Source organism: Chiloscyllium plagiosum, chromosome 1 (assembly GCF_004010195.1).
Source record: "Chiloscyllium plagiosum isolate BGI_BamShark_2017 chromosome 1, ASM401019v2, whole genome shotgun sequence".
NCBI classification, from domain to species: domain Eukaryota; kingdom Metazoa; phylum Chordata; class Chondrichthyes; order Orectolobiformes; family Hemiscylliidae; genus Chiloscyllium; species Chiloscyllium plagiosum.
Window position 1 is genome coordinate 127,531,136 of NC_057710.1, and position 27,862 is coordinate 127,558,997.

Genomic DNA, 27,862 nt, shown 5'->3' on the forward strand with positions numbered 1-27,862 from the left:
GGCCTATCACCCTCACCTTGACCTCCCTCCACCTATCGCAATTCCAACGCCCCTCCCCCAAGTCCCTCCTCCCTACCTTTTATCTTAGCCTGCTGGACACACTTTCCTCATTCCTGAAGAAGGGCTTATGCCTGAAACGTCGATTCTCCTGTTCCTTGGATGCTGCCTGACCTGCTGCGATTTTCCAGCAACACATTTTCAGCTAAGACAACTCATAGGCTGGTATCCAGGAAGGTGCACATCTTGGAAAGTTGACCTACAGCTGATTTGAGAACAGTCAAATTGCTTAGCACCAACTAAATCAGAACCAATCAAAATAAATGTCTGGTTAAATGGACACCCAATACTAATGGACAAAACGTGCCACCAGTGGCTTCCCCAAATTTGTGGGAATGGCTGGGTAAATCCAGGACTTGGTTACACATCAGCTACACTGTTCCTTTCATGGGCTCTAAGTTTTTAGTCATTGTGGATGCCCATTCAAAATGGTTGGATGTGCATAGAGTTTATTTGTCAAATGCGGGGGACAATGATTGAAAAGTTGTCAGCATGTTTTGAAATACACAGACTCCTGGAGGTGTTGGGCCAGATAAGGAGTCGTCGTTTACCAGCAGCGATTTTGAGTATTTCCTAAAGTCGAATGGCATGCGACATGTAAGGACAGCTCCACATCATCCATCATGCAATGCTCTGGTGGAAAGAGCAATCTAAACTTAGGAGGAAGGCTTAAAGTTTCACTCAATGCCAATCTGTTTCAGTTCCTGTTGATTATAGGAGGCCCACCACCCCCACCACCGCCATCCACCCTCCCCCCCAACTAGCGAGATGCCTTCAGCAGAATTGCTAATGGGCAGAAGACTCTGCACCAGGTTAAATCTGATCTTCCCGGACCTGGGGTCAGGGGGGTAGGGATGGCAGCAAAGGTGAAACAGCAGTAGGAATGCCAATACCAGACACCAGACTCCTCTAAATTAGAGAGGCATATTCCTTCAGGGGACAAAATTTGGTGTCAAATCCACAGGAATAGCCCTACATGGCTAAGAGGTAAGGTCAATGCAAGATCAGATCCTATGACGTACAAAGTTCGTGTAGGTGAGGCGGTCCTGAACGAGTACGTGCACCACATGAAAGCTACAACCTCGCAAAGACGGCAAGAGCGAAACATATCCGGCCCCTCCAAATGCCATGCAAGGTTGTCAGAACCTGTGTGTTCTCCCCCTCTCCCTAACATTGAAGAAATCTCTGAGGACGAGATGGCAGATGTGGATGTCTTGACACCGTGAATGTAGTTCCCTGACTGGGGCTGTCAACCTGGTCCAATCAGGGAGTCGTGACTGATAGCTAAGAACAGGAATGTCAGTGGCTCTGCTCACACTTGGAGTCAGTCCTGTGCAAGCTTGGTCCGTGTCATGTACTATGCATGTATAAATAAAGTTAAAAATCACACAACACCAGGTTATAGTCCAACAGGTTTAATTGGAAGCACATTAGCTTTCGGAGCGACGCTCCTTCATCAGGCAATCACCTGATGAAGGAGCGTCGCTCCGAAAGCTAGTGTGCTTCCAATTAAACCTGTTGGACTATAACCTGGTGTTGTGTGATTTTTAACTTTGTACACCCCAGTCCAACACCGGCATCTCCGAATCATGTATAAATAAAGGGTGACTTGGTGATGGAATATTGGCCTTAATGGAGTTATTTCAACTCTGATAAGAGATTAAATTATGATAAGACCAATTCTAAAGAGGTAGGCAATCTGTTCCATGTGCTTTACTGTCCCAACAGCAAATTTAGAACTTCCTCCCATTTTTCTTATTTTAGATTTGGATTCCACATTGGAAAAATATCAAACTAATCCTGAAATTTTGGTTTCTGTGGAAATATTGTTATCATTGGTAGATATTGGTTATCTGAATTGTAGTGTTTAGATCAGAGTGGTGCTGGAAAAGCACAGCAGATCAGGCAGCATCTGAGTAGCAAGAAAATCAATGTTTTGGGCAAAAACATTGAAGGACTTTTGCCCGAAACATCGATTTTCCTGCTTCTCGGATGGTGCCTCATCTGCTGTGCTTTTTCAGCACCACTCTGATCTAAACTCTGGTTTCCAGCATCTGCAGTCCTCACTTTTGTCTATCTGAATTGTAGTCAACTGAGGAGAAAATAATTTGCATGAATAGATTTACAGCATTTCCTTGAGTAGGAGCACTGTAGGTGGCTGCCTATTTGAACCACATGCCTTTTTTCATTGATTTCAATAAGAAAAGCCATATGGACCATACAGGTAGAACATGAATAAAATTCTCCCACGCAGATCCAGAGATCATGCAAGTATATTATACTTAACCTCACTGACACTAAATGTACTGTAAATCTACCCACCCACATTTTTAATAATCCTAAATGATAAATAAAGAAAAGAACAAACTTTAATGTAAATACAATATGCTTTCTGAACATTTTGTGCTATTACCGCGAATGAAATTCAGTCACTTTTGCAATATAGCAAGTTGGAAAAGCCATCCTACTCTCACCAAGACCTACAATTTACAATTAATTATTTACAAATCACTAGATTATCTGTTTCTTAAAATGTTTTTATTCAATATTGACCAAGATAACAGGAGGATGCTCCAACTTTGGATTCATTGGGAGGATGACATCTCTTTAGTATTCCATTAGACTTTGTTTAGCTACGGATATGAATGTCGGGAGTGGAGCTTGAATCCAAGACCTTCTGACTCAAAAGTGAGAGTGTGAGTTGAGGCTGATATCTGTAAATGTTGGAGATACAAGCTTTCAAATGTGTCAATAACTGGACTTCGTCTTGCGTCACAGGAAGGAAGGGTTCACATTTCTGGAACAGAGGAGCACAACACACCCTCCCTCAGACTGCACCCCAACCCTCCTACAAAACAAAGATCTCTTGGGTGTCAGGGATTAGGGAGCCTTGAGGTCAGAGAATGGGCCCCTGCTCCACACTTTCAGTAGCAGCTGTATGTTCCCTATCTAATAGGAAGCTAAGTCCATCAGGGTACTTTTGGGTTAGGAATCCTGGAAAAATGATCACATATAATATGGAGTCAAAACTGCAGCCAACCTAAATGACTTGTGTTCTCTGTGATGACCGGGGTAAACGTCTAATTCTATATTTATTTCAATAACATTCACACCCTTGAATCAAGCCTGATATCAGATAATAAGGTTTACAGTGAACTTCCATTATTCATGCAGAAAATGATCCTTCTTAATCCTGATAAGGAATATAGCAATTTACATATACCTTGAGCAACTGCACAAAGAAGCAGGAGCAGAATTATCACGGTAGTTTCTCTGTTCATTTTCTTGCTTCTTCTGAATTGTGTGTGCAATTAGCACTGTGGTCTGACTCAAACTCGTGATCTGCACCTCCATTTGTCTGAAGATAAATAGCTCAAGAGCACTTACATAATCAGACTGACAACCGATGTTGCTCCTGCAATCGTAGATAGCATGTCCCCTTAGCAACCCACACTTAGCTGGGCAACTGAAAATGAAAGGCAGGGAAGATGATCTGCAGTTAAAATAGACAAGCAAACAACATGTTTACGTAATGTCCTTTTCATGGTTTTACATCTTGGGTGGTAGCGAACACTTTACCAGGGAACCAGTAGCCTATTCCATTTTTGACCTGATTTTATTCCCTCTCTACAATTTTTATAAACAATGATTTATTAATGTACATAATTGGCTCTGCTTTTGTTCTCTATTTCTATTTATAATGCCTCGGGTAACAATTGCCTTCTCTCTATCCTGCTCTCCCATTTTTAAATATTTTCTATCTGCACACGCACCAAATAGGCTTTTTATTTTTTGCTGATAAAAATGACAATTTTCTCCATGTTGTGACTCCCTCATAACCACAAACCTGCTAATGTTGAAGGGGCCATTTTGAAAGCTCTACCCCTAGTCAATACAACATCAGCTCAATTCTGTATGTGAAGTCTTCCTTACCCTACTCCCTGATTTTCACTTCCGTCAGCCTTTTTCCCTTCACCTCCTGCCCTCATCTCTTTACCCCCTCACTTCTTTTAACCTCCAAACCCAATATCCAATTTGTAGACAGAACTCAGGAGCTCTTTATTAACAACTGTTAACTTTTTGAAAAAACTTAAAATCTTCAAAAAGTAACCAAAATACTTGAAGATATACTCAAAAAATATTTGCTTCTTAGATCATGAATTTGTCAAAACAAACAAACTTACATTTCCCCAGGACAAATGTGAAATCAAATCCTGAAGTGCAGAATTCAGTATTGCCTTTGAGAGCAGCCGAGTCAACAACTAATATTCCCAAGATGGCTCTCTCAATGTGGTGTAGTGCCTTTGAAGACAGCCAAAGTCTCTGAAATCTGTTAAGTAATCCAAACAGCAAAACAGATGGCTGAGCTATTTTATAAAGAGCAACACTTCATCTATCCAGTGATTTAACACATCTGATGATTTTGCCACTCTTTAGAATCCTGTTCACATGACAGCTTGCTGTTTCTCAGAATTTACAAGTAACAACATGACAACACATTATGTAATGGTCACATACATTTTCTAATCACTTCACTGTCATCATCAATAACAGTAAAAATAGAAATAATCCATTGAATCCCTAAAGATGCAGAAAGACGTCTTTCGGTCCATCGAGTCTGTGCTGATCCTCCGAATAGCATCCCACCCAGACCCATGTGTTCCCCCCTCCACCAAGCCCCAGAATGCTGTATCTGCCATGGCTAATTCGCCTAACCTGCATATCCCTGGATAATTTAGCATAGCCAAATCAGCTAACCTGCATAACTTTGAACTATGGAAGTAAACCAGAGTATCTGACAGAAGTACATGCAAACATGTAGAGAACATGCAAACTCTATACAGACAGTCGCCCAATGCTGGATGCTGGGTCCCTGGCATTGTGAGGCCATTGTACTAGCCACTGTGCAACCATGTCACCAATCTACAGCATTGAATGATTAAATTAAAATGGGACAATACCATTTTTGCTCACCTTTTTTAAAAGTCCTGTCTTCAATCTGTGGTTAATTTCCCCACTCACCAGGGATGATTTTGAGAGCCTTTCAAAACGTGGTCATATCCAAGGAAATTGTAGATGCTCTGAAATGTTCATTTTCAGAATGGCCTCTGTAACTTTGAAAGAGAAGCATGCAGGACTCTTGTCCTACAATTGAAAATAGCTTGAAATGAAAGTGGGTGAGACTTCTCGATCCACACTTCGATCACCATTTTGTATCCCACCTTATCTGGTGTAATCTTGAATTAGGAGCACAAAATCTCACCCTGAATATGTGAATATTTATTGGACTGTCTGAACAAGCCTCCATCGAGTCACACTGATTCTCGTACACAGGAGACATTACCGTAATCGGATGCTTTGACTCAGTTCAAGTAATGTTTCCAGAATGGATGTTTATGGTATTTTATAAATTTATCAATTGATCTTCCTCAACAAGTGTAAATTCATCTGAAATCCTTCCTCAGTCAAATAACCATTATTTCTGAAAAATCACATTGCATTTCTAAGAAGGATGGTCAACATTCAGGAAAAGAGGAATTGAAAGACTGGCATTGTGGAAATTACTAAGACAGCCATGCACAAATATTATGCAAGTTTTCACATTTCTGTGCATGCATGTCAACAGTGATCAGCTGCAGCATGGAGCCGATGGACAGCTTGACATTTATTAAGTTAATTGGGTGTTTAGTACAAAGCCATTCATTCAGCTGTTTGGGAGGAAAAATGTAGTTGGCACAGAGCCCACAGAAATCCATCCACCAGCTGGTAAAGCACCCAACAACTTGTTCATATTGCTAATCCATTGCCAATGACAATATGATTTCACAAATGCATGTTTAAAAATATACAAATACCCTATTTATTAGCAGGATTACTGTTACTATCATTACAAATTCTGGTCCTATGTAGATTCTGTATTTTTTGATAATTTAGTCATTTAGTACACTTAACTGTATTTCACATAAAATGTGAAAAGTTGTCTAATGCAGAAAAAGGAACTATTCTGAGCTATAGTAGTTTTACCTTTGGCGATGTAACAGCAAGTGCAGAGGCAGTGATAAGTTGTAGAGGGCAAAGAACTAAAGGGAATGTTTGTGGGAGAAATAAAATCATGAAATTTTGGAATGCCCAGCAACTTCAGGAGAAATAAACAAAGTTAACATTTCAGGTCAATTACTTTTTGACGAGCAACATTTCCTATTTTTTGAGTGCTTTCTGTTTTTATTTTGGATTTCCAGCACCTGTGGTACAGCAATGTATGCTGCTTTTGTAAGGTAAGTTGGAGTGCAGAAATGATGAAATGATAAAAGGAATGATGATGAAAGGCAAAGGGTGCTGGATGTGGTAAAGGTAAAGAAACAAAAGATTGGTCTTGATGAAGTATAAAGAGAAAGCAGAATCATAAGTAATTAAGCCATCTAAAACAATAAAATGTCAAAGGAAATAAAAATTAGGCAGAGTTTGTGGTCTAATATTATTGAACTCAGTGCTGGGGTCAGTAAGCTATAAAGTCCCTAATCAAAGGATGAGGCTTACATTAACTTCCTTCAAACACTAAAGGAAGCTGAGAACAGAGTTGGTGAGAATGAAGTCTTCGTGGTGACAATGGAAGCTTATTTCAGTTTATCTGTATAACATTGCATTGGGGCAAAAGCAAATTTTCCTAGACCCTGAATGATGTAGGATACAGTAGGAAATCTAAGAAATACAAGGGCCCAACACTGGGCCCAACAAGTTACATTTTCCAGCAGAGTTCCAAACCTCAAGGTGAGGTTCTCACTAGTGAACAACGAGAGGCCTATTAATGGGGATTATCATTCATTGCTACTCCCATTACCATGAATCTCGCTTCATTACTGTGTGGTTTGTCTTTCTACCATGAGCTGGATGGAAACTGGAAGCTAAGAATTCCCAACACGAAAGTGCGAATTGGGACCTGGCAACTCCATCTGGCTCCTACAGACCAGTCAGCACCATCAGGCCATGTCTCCATGGGTATGACTGCACGTGCACCATGTGCAGTGACACTGGCATCTGACACATGCCTGGCTCTCTGCACCCTCATGCTACATCACCAATCACTTTACAGTATACTTCTGCACAGCCATACTTCATTTTCAGTTGTTGCAGCAATATCATTGCAATCCTGCTTTAAGGATGCTGTGTGCAGAGGGACAGCCTCACGGTCATAGATTGAACCAGGTTGCAACTCAGGGCTGCTTATTTCAGCTCTTGATGTTCACTCACTTTGTACTTTACAGATGCTCATAGTGCCCCTGCCTTCCCTTGTTTTTGCTGTTTAGCATTTTGACCCCATAGAAACAGCTTAAAGAACTGTTTATATTGTTTTGCCTATGCAAAGCATCCACACAAAGCCCAGATAGCTTGTCTTGTTCGCAGTTATCAGATATGGGGACCAGGCATGTTTCTGTATTGCATCTTGCTAGGTCAATCTCACACTTCCTCCATGTGCCAGTGTCTGTGAACTCTGAGACCATGCAGCCAGGTGGTGCTGGGTGTCCAACATGGTGGTCCTGAGGAGCGAGCTGGGGTCACCAGCAACCTGCTCTGTCTTCCGTGCTGGAAATTCTCAGTTTCTTGCTTCTGTTTGATGAGACAAACATACTGCCTGTCCAGAGTCTAAGGAGACTCATCCTCACTGATATCCAGAGGCAGTACAATTTGGGAACTTTGATACAGTAAGTCAAAGGAAGCTGCCAATATCAGTCTAGGGGTTTGGACACAGTCAGGCATCTGGTCAGGACAGTCCGGGGTTTCATACCTGTATAGCCAAGGAGTGGGTCATGGTTAGTCCAGGGGCTTTATCCACTATGAGTGAAAGGGAATTTTTGGGGCTAGTGCTTCAGGACGGATGCTGGGCATCTTAATTATTGGGACCGGAGGCAGAATGCTCAGATGCAGAGGGAGACAACAAATACTGTTGAGGAAGTCTCCATATACAAAGGGAGAGGGAATGAGATCATGGTTGGGGTGGGATGGGGAAGGGGCTGTTGGTCAGAAGTGAGCAATACCCTAATATCTGGGATGCAGTGAACAACCAAATGTGGCAATGCTTGAGGCTGGGGAGCATGGACATTTGCAGATTCAGGTAGATGGGTTGGGTGGGATGCAGGGGAAGTACAATACCTTTGAGGTCAACCAGGAGGGTCACCCAGAAGAGGATGTCTGTGCCAATTCACTCTGGTATAATGGGGGTGCTGTGATGAAAGTGAAGCCAAAGTATATTCAGCATAATTTCCATTTCACTACTGCTCCATTTGCATTTAAAAATGGGGGACATAACTCAGACTTGATTGAAGGGAAGCAAATTCTACTTTAGGAAAAAATATGGACATTTTTTCTATTAATGCAATATATAAGCAAAAGCTCAACTCAGAACTTCTGTTAAAAATGATTTTAGGATCCCTACTGTGTGGAAATAGGCCCTTCAGCCCAACATGTCCACACCAACCCTCCAAAGAGTAACCCACCCAGAGCCATTCCCCTTCATTTACCCAAACTAATGCACCTAGCCTACACATCCCTGAACACTATGGGCAATTTAGCATGGCTAATTCACCTGACCTGCACATCTTTGGGAGGAATCCCACGCAGACACTTTACCAAACCAAATAGCATGATTAAGCCAGTACCCTTGCCTACCTGAAGGTTGGTTCTTAACTTTGTGTTGAAATATAGATACAAATGAGGGGTGGCATGGTGGCTCAATGATTAGCAGTGCTGCCTCACAGCACTAGGGACCCAGGTTTGATTCCAGCCTCAGGTGACTGTGCAAACCCCGCACAGACAGTCACCTGAGGCTGGAATCAAACCTGGGTCCCTAGTGCTGTGAGGCAGCACTGCTAATCATTGAGCCACCATGCCACCCCTCATTTGTATCTATATTTCAACACAAAGTTAAGAACCAACCTTCAGGTAGGCAAGGGTACTGGCTTAATCATGCTATTTAGTTTGAAAAGATAGGGCAAAACTCACAAAATTAAATTTGAAATGAGTTCAATTGGCATAAATTTTCATGTTTACAATGCACAGAAGTGCAGTTAATGTCTTAACTGCAGATTGCCATGCACCCTAGACGAAATATATCAGTCCACAGATCCACAGGAGGTCCACTTTGTCCCGTTACTTATTATAGCTGTCTGATATATTTGCCTGTTCCAATGCACGCATTCCTCACTCCTTGTAGAATCTGTGTGACTATCCCCAGGGCAATGCCTTCAAGAGGCAAAGACTGGGTCAATGGTTCTCTGCCAATTTTTCTCTGATGTGCACTCGAAAAGAAGACAGGCAAAGGATGAGGAGAGAAGTCAGTCTTTCAGGTGTGTTGTTTGGATATATTCTTGGCTTTGTTTTTCTCTGTACATTACAGGAGTGCAGGCTGGGACATGGGAGATTTGACTGTTTAAGGAAAGGCTCACTGTAGTGTTGCTCAAATCAGTCACAAACAGTGATGACAAAACTCTCAGCTTAACATCAGGGAATGAAACTGGAAGGAAGATTATGTTATTTGGTAAGAGAGTGTTGAAGATTATGACGTTTAATGAAATCAGGCAGCGGGGCAATAGATGGACAAGAAAAGAAATAAAAACAAAATAGCAAGGAATTAGGGAATGGAATTAAACATGCAATTGATTAGTATCAGGAATTTCTTGTGGAGTTAGAATTTATATTAAAAAGAAATCTTGTTTTATTTTGCTAAATAATTTATATGGGATACTTCTGGCTATTTCTCATGCTCATAATATTTTCAATTAAAAGCTCCTACTAGAAGCCCAAAATAACATTTATTGAATGGTTTACATTTTATCTTGTGTTTTCAGCCAATACTGTTACCTGCACATTGAGAAACTGGGATTGTGTACGTTGGGTTGGGAATATCCACACATTCACTCTCTCTGAGGCTGCTTGGTCTGTCCTAAAAGATTTTTACATGAGCCCTTTACATATCCAAAAGTTAGCTTCATTGGTGAATGATGTCAGTGGTAAATGCTTAGCCTCTTTGATTGTGTTGAATTATGCTTGTAGCTATCACTTCATGGTTAAACTGAGAATGTTTTAGATTGTTTTCATAGAGTCATAGAGATGTACAGCATGGAAACAGACCCTTCGGTCCAACCCATCCATGCCGACCAGATATCCCAACCCAATCTAGTCCCACTTGCCAGCACCCGGCCCATATCCCTCCAAACTCTTCCTATTCATAGACCCATCCAAATGCCTCTTAAATGTTGCAATTGTACCAGCCTCCACCACTTCCTCTGGCAGCTCATTCCATTCGTGTACCACTCTGCGTGAAAAGATTGCCCCTTAGGTCTCTTTTATATCGTTCCCCTCTCACCCTAAACCCACGTCTACTAGTTCTGGACTCCCCGATCCCAGGGAAAAGACCTCTATAAGGTCACCCCTCAGCCTCTGATGCTCCAGGGAAAACAGCCCCAGCCTTTTCCGCCTCTCCCTATAGCTCAAATCCTCCAACCCTGGCAACATCCTTGTAAATCTTTTCTGAACCCTTTCAAGTTTCACAACATCTTTCCGATAGGAAGGAGACCAGAATTGTACGCAATATTCCAACAGTAGCCTAACCAATGACCTGTACAGTCGCAACATGACCTCCCAACTCCTGTACTCAATACTCTGACCAATAAAGGAAAGCATACCAAATGCCTTCTTCACTATCCTATCTACCTGCAACTCCACTTTCAAGGAGCTATGAACCTGCACTCCAAGGTCTCTTTGTTCAGCAACACTCTCTAGGACCTTAACATTAAGTGTACAAGTCCTGCTAAGATTTGCTTTCCCAAAATGTAGCACCTCACATTTATCTATGTTTTAATTTCATTCTTGTGCTCATAGAGGAGTAACAAATACTCAGCAAAAATTAAATAGAGAATAAAGGCAAAACGCTGCTGGAAATCTGAAACAAATACTCAGAATGCTGGAGAAACTCAGCAATTCTGAAGAGGAGACTCAAAACATTAACTCTATTTCTTTCTCAACAGATGCTGCCAGACCTGCTGAGTTTCTCTACTATAATAAACCAAGATGTTAAAGATCTAGCTGAGGTAATGTAAGGGGGCTTTCTCTTGCTTTGTGTTTCTCAATTGCACTTGCCTTGGACTGGGAATAAGGCTACTGCAATATGACTTGAAACACATTCACTTTTACTGAGTTAAAATCAGGTCTGATGGTATTCAATAAATAGCATTATTATCTTCTTAAATAACCATCAAACTTGAACAGGGAATAAACGGATGCAGAGATGAGCTTTCCCCACTCTACCTCTCTACTGATTGTTCATTCCAAATCTCAGGACTGAATAGTCTTGCTGCAACTTTCTCCCTCTCTCTCACAGCTACTCTTTGGCATTTCAGAGCAATTGTGGAGAGTTAGTATTTCAACTTGCAGGTTAAACACAGCTTTGTAGTGAAGGCCAAAATTAAACAAGATGGCACAGCCCTTAAATAACATCTAACAGAGATTTTTAATGATGCCTTTTTCTTGTACAATCAGGGAATTTTGCATCACTCATTCTTTCCTCCTGGTTAAGGAAAAGGCAGAAGGAACTCAAGATGGTGGCAGTCTGAACAGTCTGCTATGTTGGGCTCTGTGCTATACCCCAGTCAAGGTGGGCTCCTAACCTCCTCCTCACCATCCCCCTTCACCAACCCCCACCCATTAGGCCCCCCGAGGAGAGTTTGTAATGTAAGTAGGTAGAATTCCCAGAGCCCTTTCAAATTAAGATTTGACAGATCCGGAGCTGAAATGAAGACATCCAAGGGAAAGGGAGCACAGCAGGCAGCCACTCCCCTATTATGTTGGGCACACTGCAGCCATTACCTCGACTTCTGTGGCAGCGCACTTAAGTTCAGTGGAGCAACAGCATTTACTCATGGAGTTGGCAAAACCCCGTGAGAAAATCAAGGGAGCGCTGGAACCAATTATTGCCATGCTGACAAAGCATGAACAGGAGATCTGGGCTATGGATCAGCGCGTAGAAGCAGTGGAACAGAGGACCATGGCTTTGGAGGCCGTGATGGAGAGCACCAAGGTGCAGGTCCAAACCTTGGAAGGCCAGGTTCAGGCCCTGCAGGAACAAGTAGATGACCTTGAAAATGGAGGTCTCGGAGAAAAAAAATCTGCGGATCGTGGACTTATCGAGCATGCGGAAGGTGAAAACCTTGCCGATTTTCTTGAGAGGTGGCTGCTGGAGTTGCTGGGGCTGGAGATTGAGTCGGGCTGGGCGAGTATGGAGTGGGCCCATCGGATTGCCATGCGCAGGTCCAGGCATGTCTAGCGCCCCCGCCTGGTCCTAGTGTGACTTCAGCACTATAAGGAAAAGCAATTAATAATAGAAACAGGCAGAAAACTGGGAGGAGATCCATAGGGTTTGGCTTATAAACGTTCAAAGATAATGTTTTATCTTGACTTTTCTGGAGCCATAATTAAGAAAAGGGAGACCTTTGATAATAGAAAGAAAAAATTAAGAGATTTAAACATTCAATATTCTCTGACGTACCTGGCAGTGTTACATTTCAATGCTGAGGGAACTGTCTCCAACTTCAACTCGGAGGAAAAAGTAAAAGAATTTTTGAACTTGCTGAAATGATAGACTTTGGCTGAGGGGGAAAGAGGAAAAGATGCATGCGGACAATGGCATGATATAATTTTTTTTTATCTTCCCCTCTCTTTGTTCTTTTCCCTTTTGAGATCTCAGTCAATATAGGCTTTGTGTACAATCCAGTATGTTTATTATTATATCTGTTTTGAGGTTATTAGCTATTCTGTTTTCTGTTTTGCTGGGTGAGGGGTGGTTACTCCTTTGATGTAAAGATGTGTGGGGTTGAGACATGGAGGGGGAAGGGTGGGCATCCATGAACTTTTGGAGTTTTTTCCCATTGCTTGGGTTTGGGTGCAGCCTTAACTAGAAGGTGTTAGGATGGTTGTGAGGTTGGGAGTGAATGCCCCCAATGGACAAGTGGGGGAGAGATCTCTGGGGATTTGTATTTTTTGTGTTTATTTATTTGAGTTAGGAGTAGAGGTTAGTTTTTTTAGTTTTAGTAATTTTGGTAGTGTTTGTAGGAATAGTGTTTAGATTTGATAATTTTTTTCCTTCACTTGTTGCACATTGAATGGGCTTCTTCCTCTCGGGGGGCTGTGGGCTGCAGTGTGTGGTCATGGCTAACGATTTGTTCAGGTGGTGCACCTGGAATATAAAGGGGAGGCATTCTCCATTAAAAGGAAAAAGGTGCTCTCAAATCTTAGGAAGGAAAGGGTTGACATTGCGCTGGTGCAAGAGATACATTTGACTGACGAGGAACATCTGAAGTTACAGCAGGGTGATAGGCTATACCATGATAGGGTATTCTTCTCCTTTAACTCCAAAAGCAGAGGAGTGGCCAAATTGGTACGAAAGAACCTCCCATTTCAGGTGATAGGTCAAATCAAGGGTGAGTATGGATGGTTCGCCATTCTCTAGGTGCTGATACACGGAGGAGAGTATGGCATCCTGAATGTCCAGTGCATCGTCTCAAAGGTTTAGTCGATGCAGTCTCTAAATTAGTGACTCTTGGGGTGCAACATACAATTATAGGAGGAGACTTTAATTGTCTCACGGACACTGGGGTAGACAGGATGCCAAGAGGACTGTCGGGTACACCTCTGCAGTCCAGACAGTTAGTGGACTTGTGAGGAGTTGGGGCTTGTGGATGTGTGGAGGTGCCTCCACCAGAATGGGAGGGACTTTACCTTCTACTCCAATCTGCACAAGTGCCACACAAGAATTGGTATGTTCTCTGTTCCGTCGGTTTGTTTGGACTTGGTGTTGGCCTCCAGGATTGGGAGCATAACTATTTTGGACCATGCGGCAGTATATGTAGATGTTAAGACCAAAGGTAGTGGAGCAGCACTGGCACATGAATCCATTTCTGTTGAAGGATGACAACTTTGTACAGTATATCACAAGGGAGTTCAGGGCTTTTTGGGACATCAATCGAGGTACGGTCAGAAATCCATCAGTGCTCTGGGAGACCACAAAGTATTCTTAAAGGGAATGATTATTTCATACTCGATAATGAGAAGGAGGCAGGGAGGAGAGCAGTAGCTGACGCTTGAGGCCTGGCTGAAGGCAGCCGAATCGGCATATTATACCAGACCATCCGTGGTCAAATTACAATGGGTCACGGCTCTCCGGGCTGCTCTGGACTCAGTGCTCACACAGACAGTGAACAGAGGGGTCTCCTTTGCAAAGGAAAGGCTGTTTGAATATGGGTATAAGCCAGGTAGATACCTGGCTTACCTGGCTGGGAAGAAAAGTGCCCCACAGTCCATTGTGTCTATCAGGGAGAGAGCTGACAATGTCACTCGTGAATTGAGGAAGATCAATGCCAGATTCCAGGAATTCTATGCAGAGTTATACCGGTTGGAGGGCTGTGAGGATGGAGAAGCGAGAATGGAATCCTTTTTTGAAAACCTGGCCCTCCCCGGTATAAACGCAGTTCAGACCTCCCTTTTAAATGCATCTCTGACAGTACAGTAGGTACAAGAGGCGGTAAGGCAGCTCTAAGGTGGCAAGGTACCCGGTCCAAACTGGTTCCGAGTGAGTTTTACAAGGAGTTTATACACGTTGCTGAACCACCGCTGGAATGTATGGTCATTTGTATAGCCAGGACTGCCTCCTGCACTCTCTTAGGGAGGTTAATATCTCCTATATTTTAATGAAAGGGAAAGACCCTGAGGATTGCGCCTCATATAGACATATCTTGTTGTTGAATGTGGATTTTAAAAACCTGTCAAAGATGTTGGCTCTGAGGTTGGAGAAGGTGCTGCCCATTATTATAAAAGAGCACCAGTTGGGTTTATCAAGGGCCGCAGCTCCTCCAACAATGTCAGACGGATATTGAATATTGTGCAAATATGTCAGCAGAGACTGATTCCAGGTTTGGTGGTCTCCCTTGATGCAGAAAAGGCTTTTGATCGAGTGGAATGGTTATATCTCTTTGCTGTTCTAGATTGTTTTGGTCTGGGAGGGGCCTTCGCCAGGTGGATGGCAGTGTTATATAAAGACCCCGAGGCGGCAGTTATCACGAATGGGGTTAAATTGAGCAATTTTAGTGTAGGGGAGGGACAGCCAACAGGGATGTCCCCTGTCGCCGCTGCTGTTTACCTTGGTACTTGAACCACTGGCGGAGGCTATCTGAAAGGACCCTGCAATAATGGCACCAAAGGTGGGAATACAAAATCACTCTCTATGTGGATGATGTCCTTCTGTTTTTGGCTAACTCCAAAAAATCCATACCACAGCTCATACAAAAATTAAATTATTCAGTAGCTTTTTGGGATACAAAATAAATTTTACAAAGTTGGAAGTCATGCCCGTGGGGGGAATGGTGGAGGTTGGAGGAGCTGGAGGACGGAATGGAGTTTCCTTTTAGATGGTCACAGAAAGGTTTTCTCTATCTGGGAATTTGTATTACCCCTTATTTCCAGCAGCTGTATGGAGCTGTTTGAGAGGATAAAGCAGGATTTGCACCAATGGGAAGGACTACCCATATCGTGACTAGGCCGTATAGCCTTGATTAAAATTAATGTTCTTCCTTGATTATTATATCCTATGAGGATGGTCCCATTGTTATTACCCAAACAGGTGCTGCAGAGGTTTGCGGGGTGGCTTGGATCATTTATTTGGTGCCATAGGCACCCCTTAATTAAATTTACCAAGTTGCAACTTCCACAGGACCTACCAGATCTGAAGAGATACCAAATAGGCAAATGTAGGCCTATGGGTGCATAATGACTCAAAGTCGATCTGACTTGATGTACAGGCCTTACAGGTGAGATGTCCCCTCATAAACTTACCGTTCATGGATAAGATGAGATCTGTAGTTGAGCACTGTGACAGTCCAATTATTATAAACATGGTGAAAGCGTGGAGGATAATGCAGCAGGGTGAGGGCAATTTGCTTTAGACTTTGCGTCCACCCCGTTAATGGGAGCCCCAGGATTTAGACAGAGGTCAATGGATTGGGGCTTCAGAGCATGGGAGGGTAAAGGAATCTCCTGTCTGAGAGTCTGTTTGAGGGAGGGGTCTTGATATCTTTCAGGAAGAAGGGCTCATGCCTGAAACGTCGATTCTCCTGCTCCTTGGATGCTGCCTGACCTGCTGTGCTTTTCCAGCAACACATTTTCAGCTCTGATCTCCAGCATCTGCAGTCCTCACTTTCTCCTTGATATCTTTCAGCCAATTAGGTCAAAAATACGGAATCCCTAATAGAGAACTTTTCCGATATTTCCAGGTTAGGGCTTACACACAAAAGAAGACTATACTCTTGGTCCAGTCCAACAAGTCGGGTATAGAATGAAGAGTGCTCTGATGTGGGGCACTCTCTCAGCTCGTACCATATATCATCTGCAGGGAGGGAATGCCTTGGGGGATATGGAGAGACTCCATGAGATTTGGAGTCGGGGTTAGGGGAAGAAATCTCATCGGAAACATGGGAGGATATATGAGGGAATGTAAAGAAAATTTCAATATGCAATAAGGCACAAGCGATGCAGTTGAAGACCCTCCACAAGACCCATAGGTGCCATAGAGGTTAGCAAAGTTTAAGAAAGGATCTTCCCCAAAATGACCCTAATGTAAAAACAGTATTTGGCACCCTTACACATTGTTTTTGGTCCTGTTATAAGATCTGTGGATACTGGGGGGGGGCATAGTGAATGAGCTGGAGAGGATCCTGGGAATGGAAGTTAAAGAAGATCTTATATCCCTTCTTTTGTGACTACCAAATCTTCCCTCTTTGGGTGAGCACGGGAAGAGGTTAATCAATATTCTTACACACTATGCGAGGAAAAACATCCTAATGAATTGGATATCAGTAAAGCCCTCAGGTCTGCAGGGTGGCACAGACTTGTGATGGATCACCTGGCTCAAGATTACCCGACAAGTATGGTGCACCACGGAACGGAGCAATTTTATAAGACATGGTGGCCCTTTCTAAATTGCATAGACATGGCTCTGTCGGCAGTACTGATTAGGGCCTTTATATAGCTACAAGGGCCATATATGGTGGTCTGGGAACCACGGGGTAGGGCGGATGAAAGCCTAGTAAATACGGGTATAATAACTGTTATTCCCATGGACAGGAGCTTTGGTGGAGGTGTGGAGAGTGGCGTAATGTAATATAATGTAGTGTAATTTAATTTTCATGGATTGTAATTTAATTTAATGTTATTTTACTTAATTTGAGTTTCTGCTAATTTGGGTCACGTAAATATGCGATGACTGTATCTTGAAGAATATTGATAATTGTCAATGTTACTGTAATATAATAGTGCGATATTATTTCTACTTTTCTGTACTTTTGTACTTTTATAAATATTTTGGCTTGTATTTTAAGAAAGAGTGAAAAATGTTTTCAATAAATGTATACATAAAAATAAAGAAAAAGGCAGAAGCGTTTGTAAGGTCATAACTGGGAACATGACACTTAAAGGTCACAATGGCTGAGAACAGCTGTGAAATTCCTGAGAACCCCCCGAGAGAATTTGAATTAAAGGCTTCCAATGGCAAAGAGCCTCTGCTGCTACACCTGGACAATGAGGACACCTAGGTTAAGCTCCTGCTCATCGATTATATCTACGTTTTCATCGCCATTATCCCCTGCAGACTCATCTCAAAACTCCACAATCGAGGTCTTGGCTCTGTCCTCTGCAACTGAATCCTCAGCTTTTTGACCCAAAGACCACAGGCAATGAAGGTAGACAATTGCATCTCCTCCACAATAACACTGATGCCCCACATGGTTGTGTTCTCAGCGAGTGTACACCTACTGTACTCTCTGTGCACCCATAACTGTGTTGCCAAGTTCCAAACAAATGCCATCTATATGTTTGCTGATGACACCACTGTGATAGGATGGATACCAAACAATGATGATTCTAAATACAGAAGTGAGAAAGGGGGCTTGGTGACGTGCTACAATGAGAACGCCCTCTCTCCCAATGTTGGCAAAACTAAAGAATGGACCACTGATGTCAGAAAGAAAAGAGGAGGACACACCCCCATCTACATCAACAGTACTGAGGTTGAGAGGGCGGAGAACATCAAGTTCCTCAGTGTGACGATAACTGGCAACTGTCTTGGACTTCGCACATAGATGCAATGGTCAAGAAGCAAAACAACACCTCTTTTTCCTCATACAGCTCAGGAAATTTGGCATGTCCATAAGGACCCTCACCAACTTCTATGGATGCACCATTGAAAGCATACTGTGAGGGTGCATAGCAGCTTGGTTGGGCAACTGCTCTACCCAGGACCTAATAAACTACAGAAGGTGGTGTGCACAGCCCAGACCATTGCAGAAGCCAACCTTCCATTCACGGACTCCTTTTACAAGGCCCGCTGCTGCAGAAATGTTGCCAACGTTATCAAAGACCCATCCCACCCCGGTTATGCTTACCTACAACCTCTTCTGTCAGGCAAATGATACAGAAGCTTGAACACATGCACCAGGAGCTTCTTCCCACCGTTATTAGACTGATGAATGGACTCTTTAACTTTAGATGATACTGATCTTGCTAATGTTGATCTTGCCTAGCACATGTCATGTCCAATGTAACCTGTATGCCTTACTGTGTCCAAGTCTCTTTTCACCCTATGATCTGTGTGTCCTTGCTTACTATTACCTGCCTGTACTGCTCACAAACAAAGCTTTTCACTGTACTTAGGTACAAGTGACAACAAATCAAATCAATCAGTCAATCAATCAATCATTGGAAGCTCCTGCTGGTTTCTGATATGTTTGACATTCATTTGGGTACAGCACTTCATTCAGCTGCTCTGTCATGTCTAAGGGTAACAGATGAAGGTGAAGAAATAGGCTGGAAGTGAAACAGGCAAAAGAAATTCCTTTATTTGCAGGAATTAAAAGAAAAGAATATAGACACATCCCAAAAGAAGAAAACTCCAATGAAAATTCTTTAACAAAATGGCATCACTTGAGCCAACACTTTCTAACACAACATAAAACCTGCAGATGGCAGACTTCAAGGTGCAAAATATATCTTGAGAGTCTTTACTGATCATTTGTAATCTATTTCCTTTGGAACTGTGAATGATTCCCGTTTTAACTTGTTAAGTCAGCCAATATCTCCAAAGCATGGCTTCTTATTTCATGGCCTTCTCCTGACTAATTTTGATATCGAGGTAGGATATTTGACGGGGGTGGGGGGGAGGAGTTGCCTCTTTCTCTAATCAAATACCAGCAAGAGTTTAGGATTTAAAACTGGTGATTCTTTAATATATTTTCTTGATGTCTAAAAACGTTAATCATTCCCCTTGGCACAGAGTCATCAAGGTCTGCGCTGATTAAAAGTAACCACCTAATCATTCTCATCCCATTTTCCAGCACTTGGCCTGTTGCCATGGCATCCACAAGTGTACATTTAAATACTTCTCAAATGTTATGAGGGTTTCTGCATTTATCACACTTACAGGCAATGACTTCTGGATTTCCACCATTCTATGAGAGCTAAAAAGAATTTCCTCGCACCCCTTCTAAACATCCTGCCCCTTACCTTAAACTTAGCACTCTGGACATTGATCGCTCCACCAAGGGGAAACATTTCTCCCTGTCTATTCTAACTATGACTCTCATAACTTTATATAGCCCAATCATGTCCTCCCCTCCTTCATCTCCTTTGCTCCACGGAAAACAACTCCAGTCTGTCCAATCTCTCTTCATAACTGAAACTCTCCATCCCAGGCAAACTCTCTCAGCACCACATTCCTCCGAATGCTCGAGTTGTGGCCTAGCCAACATTTTATACTGTTCCAGCATAACCTCCATTCTCTTAAACTCTTATGCATTAGCTAATAAGGACAAGTATCCATAGTGCCTTCTTAACCACCTTAGCTACCTGGGATTAAGTATGTAAGTTAGATTGCTGAGATGGAAGGTGTGTTTTCAGATGTTTCGTCACCATGACTAGGTAACATCATCAGTGAGAGTCTCTGGTGAAGCACTAGTGATGTGTCCTGCCTCTCTATTTATAGGTCTTGGTTTCTTAAGGTGGGTGATATCATTTCCAGTTCTTTTTTCAAGGGAAGGCAGATAGGATCTAAGACGAAGTGTTTACTGATGGAGTTCTGGTTAGAATGCCATGCCTCTAAGAATTCTTGTGCATGTCTTTGTTTCACTTGTTTTAGGATGTGTGTGTTGTCCCAGTCAAAGTGGTGTCCTTCTTTGTCTGTATATATAGAATCTGGTATATATATATAGAAATAGTATGTATAGAGTGTGGTATAAAAACTAATGATAGTGATAAGGGACTGGCGGACATGCAAGCCCTTTGACCTTCGGTGCTTTCTAAGGAGTTACTGTTCATCATATATTCCCTTCCTTGTTTGGCCTGCCCAAGTGCATAGCATCATCCAGTATGGAGGTGGCCCATTGGCCCAGCAAGTCTACACTGACAAAATTACTCTAAATCTACACTAATCCCACTTTCCAGCACCTAGGCATATAGTCTTGAATATTATGACATTTCAAGTGTTCATTCACTCCGAGCTAGTGAGGGTAGGATTAGGGGGATAGAGAAGATGAGGAGCTGGTGTATGGGAGAGGGATCAACTTTTTTGGATCATTGGAGTCTCTTCTGGGGTAGAAGTGACATGTACAAGGAGGATGGATTGCAACTGAATTGAAGGGGACTAATATACTGGAAGGGAGATGTGCTAGATGTAAGGTGTAGGGTTAAAATTGTGCAGCATTTGGTAACAGGTGTTGCTTCTGCAAAAGCTTGCATGATAAAATTGGACTGTGTATGCAAATACTAAACAGTAAGAAGCAAAAGCAGATAGAATTACCTATGACTAATAGGGCAGAGCAACCGTGGAGCAGGGTGTACCAGTAGCAGGTGAATAGTGTACCTGTTGCAGGAGGGATGTGGCCAATGGACAGAATTTAGTTTGGCAGGACGATCGCATGAAGACAGCAAACTATGCCAGGATAGTCACATATAAGGAATAAGATAAATAAGAGTAAGGGGCGATAGGCTTAGAGTAATGGGAGAAGTAAACAGAGGCGGAGTGAAGGTAAACAAAGGCAGAGTGAAGCTAGAGCTTGTGATAGGCTATGTGCTACAGCAAAAGTAACCAATGGGGTAAAAGGGGAGGACTGAGAGACGCAGCTGAACTGCATAACCCTCAGATCGGTGTGCCTACTCATTAGACACCCATCTTGCAAGTACGTTTCAGTAAAATTTGCTGTTTCAGAATTTGACTCGGACTGAAATTTATTGATACGTGAGCTTTGTTTCTCACAATGTGGGGGCTCGTGTCTGGGATCCTATCATCACTGGCAGAGTAGGCACCGTTGACGGCTGGGAAGACGCGTCCCTTTCCCTTTTAAAATGGTCCTGTATTTCTCGATGGTGGGTGCCCCTTCTGGTTGACTGACCAGAATCCTAACAGAGTCATTCTGAACCAGTAAAGAGGTTCATGGGGTTTAAGTCCCCATCGTTTACAGTAGGCACTGCTGCAGTCAGGCAACTCCGTGCACAGATCAAGGTAAGAAAAGAAATTTTTAAGTATTGCCTTGTGACTGGGAATGACATACTAGAGTCAAAGGAATTGACTATAGTTGATCATCATGGGCTCTAAACGTAGTAAAGACAAGATGCCAGGTAATTGTAACGACATGGGGAGGATCCCTGATAACATCCCTCCAGAAAGTTCGTTGGGACGGATGTTGAAAAACTGCAAAGATAGTATTTATACTTAAACTAAGGACAAAAGGATAATGATAAAATATTGCTGTTTTGTATGGACTAAGGAAAGTATAAGACCCCCTTCAGTTTTTTAGCCAAGATATGGCTCCCATGAAGATTGGGTCTGCCAACTTCTATGTCAATGAGAAACAACCCTTTATGCAGGAAGAGTCAGACCACACCTCTTGTTGGAAGGGCAGTCAGGACACACAGGTGTTTCCAGTAAAAGGTAAACAAGGTCCCGGAGATGGGACCCCCTTGGCCCCCCCTCTCCCCCTCTCTTGGGACGTTCTTGACCATTTACCCCCACCTTATGACCCCACACCCTGGAATCAACCCCCACAGGATGACCCACAAAATGAGGATCAGGAACAAGGGAGACTACTTGGTGCCGTGGTTGGGGTGGGGGGGAGGGGGGGGGTGGAGAGAAGACACAGGGGAAAGGGAAGGGGGGAAGAAGTGGTCACGGGGCCCAGTGACTTGGGGACAGTCTAAGTAAATGTCTGTACAAGTCTGCCCGCTTAGGGAGGTTCCAATAGGAGCGGGGGTTATTGGGTTTGTAAACGCACCGCTGATGATTGGCAAAGTGCAGGCATTTCAGAAAGAGATGAAATCCCTTGCAGAGGATCCGGTGGGACTATCGGAACAGGTAGACCAATTTTTAGGACCCAGTTTGTATACCTGGACTGAGTTAATGGCCATCCTGAATATTCTCTTTACCGGTGAGGAAAGAGGATTAATAAAGCGGGCTGCCTTAAGGTCTTGGGAATGCGAGAATCCCCCAGGTGGTGAGGCACCAGCAGTGGAGCAAAAATTCCCTAACATTGACCCACAATGGAACAACAATAATGCAGAAAATCTCAACCGAATGAAAGATCTTAAAATCCTAATTATTAAGGGCATTAGAGAAGCAGTCCCAAAATCACAAAACCTATCGAAACCATTTGAGGTCCGCCAAGAGAATGATGAAACCCCCTCGGCCTTTTTACAGAGACTTCGAGATTCAATGAGAAAATACTCAGGGATGAATCCTGAGGACCCAGTAGCGCAGGCCTTCCCTAAGGCATGGGCAGACATCCAGAAAAAAATTCAGAAAATAGATGAGTGGTGTGAGCAATCACTTGATGAATTATTAAGAGAGGCACAGAAAGTGTTTGTAAAGAGAGAGAATGAGAAGAAGAAACAGAAGGCAAAAATGATGGTAACCATGGTTGACGAAGTAATCAAGAAAAGAATCGAACCGGTGACTAGCAACCAGAGTGGAGGGTGGCAGCACGTAGAACATAGAGGACGGGGTAGAGGACGAGAAGGACCTTTTGTAGGGTCCAATCGACAGGGATAAGGACAGAGGTGGAGACCCCAACAAGCAGGGCGTTACCATTGTGGAAGGGGAGGACACTTTAAGTGGGAGTGTCCTGAAATACAAAGGGAAGAAAAAACCATCCCGCTCATGAACTTTGATGAAGACTAGGGGTGTCAGGGGTTCCTGGCCCCGGAGACCCATCAGGAACCCTTGATAAACGTAAAGGTAGGCCCTTATAGAGAAGATGTAGTTTTCCCAGTAGACACGGGGGCAGCGAGGTCATCCTTAGGTTTTATACCCAGAGGAGTACAATTTACAGATCAGAAAATAATGGTGTCCGGACTGAAGGGAGAAGGATTTACTGTCCCTGTATTTGAACCTATAACAGCTGAAAATAACGAAAGAAGAGTTGAAGGACAATTCTTATATATTCTGGACATAGGGAGCAACTTTTAAGGGAGGGATTTAATCACACTTTTAGGATTAAGAATTGGGTGTGCGACCAAAAAATAGTAATAAGAATGGCCATTTTGACCGAGGAATAGGACCCCACAGTATGGGCATGTGAAGGCAATCGAGGGGGATTGCATATCCCCCCTCTAGAGATCAGCTTGAAAAAGGTGGGGGAGACAGTATGCGAAAGACAATACCCCATTTTGACCAAAGGACGAAGGGGGTTAAAACCTGTGATTGAGGGCTTAATTAAGGACGGCCTGCTGGAACCCTGTATGTCCCCCTATAATACCCCTGTTTTGCCAGTAAGAAAATCAGACGGTACCTATCGGTTGGTACAAGACTTGGGAGCACTTAACCGGATAGTACAGGTCCATCACCCTGTTGTTCCCAATCCTTATACCCTTTTGAGTAAGATTTCACATGACCACAAGTGGTTCAGTGTGGTGGATTTAAAAGACGCTTTTTGGACATGTCCACTGACAGAAGGAAGTAAAAACATGTTCGCCTTTGAGTGGGAAGATCAAAAAACGGGGCGAAAACAACAGTATAGATGGACAGTGCTTCCACAGGGGTTCACAGAATCCCAGAACTTGTTTGGCCAGGTTTTAGAACAAATTTTGGAAAAGTTTATAAGTCCCCAAGGCACGACTTTACTGCAACATGTAGGTGACCTACTGGTCACGGGAGAAGATGAGAGGGGAACAACGCAAGCAACTAATCAATTGCTAAACTTTCTGGGATGACAGGGATTGAGGGTCTCAAGGAACAAATTACAATATGTAGAAAGAGAAGTGAAATATTTAGGACACTTGGTCAGTGAAGGGAAAAGGAAAATAAGCCCTGAAAGAATTGAAGGAATAGTGGGAATGCCCCTTCCTCGGACTAAGCGAGAATTAAGGAAATTCCTGGGGTTTACGGGGTATTGTAGATTATAGATTGACCCGTATGCCCAAAAGTAAAGGAAATTAATCTTGAAACTGTTAGAGGAAGAACCGCAGTTGTTAAAGTGGACAAATGAAGAAAAGGAGTTAGTAGAGGAGTTGAAAAGAAGCTTGATTCATGCCCCTGTCCTTGCATTATCTTCCCTGGACAAACCCTTTCACTTGTTTGCCACCGTGGATAAGGGTGCGGGCCTAGGGGTCCTAACCCAGCGATGGGGGGAGAATGAAACAGCCGGTACCATACTTGTCTAAATTGTTAGATCCAGTCTCCAGAGGGTGGCCAGAGTGTGCGCAGGCAGTAGCAGCGACTGCGCTACTAGTGGAAGAAAGTCGCAAACTCACATTCGGAGGGACCTCGATAGTAAGCACCAAGTATGGACTGTATTGAACCAGAAGGCGGGGCGGTGGCTTACAGACTCTAGAATTTTAAAATATGAAGCAATTCTAATTGAGAGGGGTGAGCTTACATTGATCACAGACACTTGTCTGAATCCAGCTACCTTTCTCTGGAGAGGGGAGGATGAAGCTCCCTCAGACCAAGAACATGACTGCCTCGACATTATAGAATATCAAGCACCAAGTATGGACTGTATTGAACCAGAAGGCGGGGCGGTGGCTTACAGACTCTAGAATTTTAAAATATGAAGCAATTCTAATTGAGAGGGGTGACCTTACATTGATCACAGACACTTGTCTGAATCCAGCTACCTTTCTCTGGAGAGAGGAGGATGAAGCTCCCTCAGACCAAGAACATGACTGCCTCGACATTATAGAATATCAGACCAAAGTAAGAATGGACCTTAGAGATATCCCTCGACATGCAGGGACCAGGCTGTTCATTGATGGGTCCTCCAGAGAGATTGAAAGTAAAAGACACAATGGATATGCGGTAGCGGATGGAATAGAGGGGAGTGTGATTGAGGCTAGTAGACTACCCAATGATTGGTCGGCACAGACTTGTGAACTTTATGCACAAGGAAGGGCCCTTAAGATCTTGGAAGGCAAAGAAGGAACTGTATACATAGATATTCCAAGTATGCCTTCAGGGTGGCACACACATTTGGGAAGATATGGCAGGAAAGGGGACTGATAAACAGTAGGGGTAAAGAACTGGCTCATGAGGAATTGGTAAAGCAAGTATTGGAATCCCTTTTGTTGCCAAAAGAAATAGCAATAATCCACATAAATGGACATCAGCAGGGACATGATCCCGAAGCAAAGGGAAATAGATTGGCGGATGAAGTCGCTAAGGAGGCAGCTCTGAACCCTCAGCCCACTACAATATATATTTTGGTACCGATGGTGCAGGAACCTGGGGGGGGAGACTGACATTTAGCGCTAAGGAAGAGAGAGAGTTAGAAGAACTAGGAGCTACACAGACAGTAGAAGGGCACTGGATGCTACCCAATGGCCAGGAGATGCTAAATAAGATGGTGATGCGAGAAATTATGGCTGTCTTACACCAGGGGAGTCACTGGGGAGTGCAAGCAATGTGTGATTTGGTCTTAAAGAAATATGGATGCAAAGGGATCTATACGATAGCCAAACAGATGTGTGAGGGATGTATAACTTGCAAGAAAATCAACAAGAAGGTATTGAGGAAACAAGTCCCAGGTGGAAGACAACCAGGGCTAAGACCATTTCAGAGCATTCAGGTAGATTATACCGAATTACCCCAACTGGGAAGACTGAGGTATATGCTAGTAATGGTTGATCACCTATCTGGATGGTAGAGGCGTACGCTTTAGCCACTACTGCCGCAAGTGGGGTGTCCAAAATAATACTTGAACACATAATCCCCAGATACGGGATAGTGGAATGCATAGATTCGGATCAGGGAACTCATTTTACTTCCAGGGTACTCCAGGGAGTGATGAAGGGGTTAGGAGTCTCCTGGGAGTTCCACACCCCTTGGCACCCACCTTCATCAGGAAAGGTTGAGAGAATGAACCAGACACTCAAGAAGCAGTTATCTAAATTAGTAGTAGAAACCAGACTCCCTTGGACTAAGTGTTTACCTATGGCCCTTTTGCGAGTGCGAACAACCCCAAGGAAAGATGTGGGGCTGTCCCCTTATGGGAGATTGTTTGGCCTGCCCTATCTGGGAACAAAAGGGGAACTGCCAATCCTGGAGACTAAAGATCTGTTCTTATAGAAGTATATACTGGGCTTGTCCTCGTCTTTGTCTTTTCTTAGGAAATAAGGATTACTGACACAGAGTCCACCCCTTGAATTCACCGTTCATCCCATCCGGCCGGGAGATTGGATCCTAATTAAGTCATGGACAGAAACTAAATTGCAACCGGATTGGGAGGGACCGTACCAGGCTCTTTTGACCACTGAAACGGCGACACGCACGGCAGAGAAAGCCTGGACTCACTACACCAGGATTAAAGGACCGGTGGAATCCCCGGTTAAAAAGGAAGACTGGACAGCCGAATCGACGAAAGAACCACTGAAACTCAGACTCAAAAGACTTTAAGTAACGGATTTTTACGTAGACGCGGGATAGTTTCTTTTTGATATTTATATATTGTATTGCATGTTAAATCTCTCGGTCCTTCAATGCTATTGTAGAATGCTGGGGGCGCTTAGGGTTACCATATTAGCTTTCTTAGTATTGGGATTTTGTCAAACGATGTTGTCACCTTCATATTTGTTATTAACGGTCCCTGAGTCTGAATATCTGCAAGTAATAGAGGTCGATGCTTGCAGCCTAGTAAATTGCGGAGATGTAAAGTATCAGAGGGAGTATAGTTCCTCCGAAATCCTTCTGAAGACCCTACCGGACACAAGGTAAAGTTAGCAAGAACTGCCACCTGGCATCACTATCCATAGAGCCCCCTTTTGCCCAGCCCTCGACTGTCCTGACAGAAAGTGCCACCCGATATATCTCACCATCAAAAATATCTCCTCTGAAGACTCCTTTCCCTGTAAAAACGTGTCTCGACTCCTTAGTAACGATTTAAAGATAGTAATGGAAGCCACTGAGAAGAGTTTTTCAGGCTGCTGTTTCCGAATAGCTGTAGGAAATGGAAAACAGGCAGAACGACTTGATACTAAGATACAACCTTTTGCCCCTCCCAACGACCCAAAGGTGGTAAAAATTATAGAGGTGAAGGACTTGAAGCAGACCATTGAAATATAAACTGGACATGGGGACTCAAATGCCTGGGTTGAATGGGTAAAGTACACTGTTAAAACTCTGAATAAAAGCAATTGCTATGCATGTGCCTCCGGTAGACCAATTGCCCACATAGTCCCCTTTCCGCTCCGGTGGAACCGAAACAGGAAGGGCATGGAATGTATGATAGTC

The 27,862-nt window shown here is 43.3% G+C and overlaps 1 long non-coding RNA gene across 1 annotated transcript in view; it reads right to left on the minus strand.

Annotated features, from left to right (window-relative positions):
* The window catches only part of LOC122553060, a 16,901-nt gene extending 12,645 nt beyond the window's left edge, over positions 1-4,256 (minus strand). Inside the window, exons 1-2 of the long non-coding RNA XR_006312607.1 lie at positions 4,242-4,256; positions 3,281-3,523 (exon numbers count right to left, since the gene is read on the minus strand). This is a non-coding gene — a long non-coding RNA (uncharacterized LOC122553060). The remainder of the gene's footprint in view (positions 1-3,280; positions 3,524-4,241) is intronic.
* Between the last annotated feature and the right edge of the window lie 23,606 nt (positions 4,257-27,862).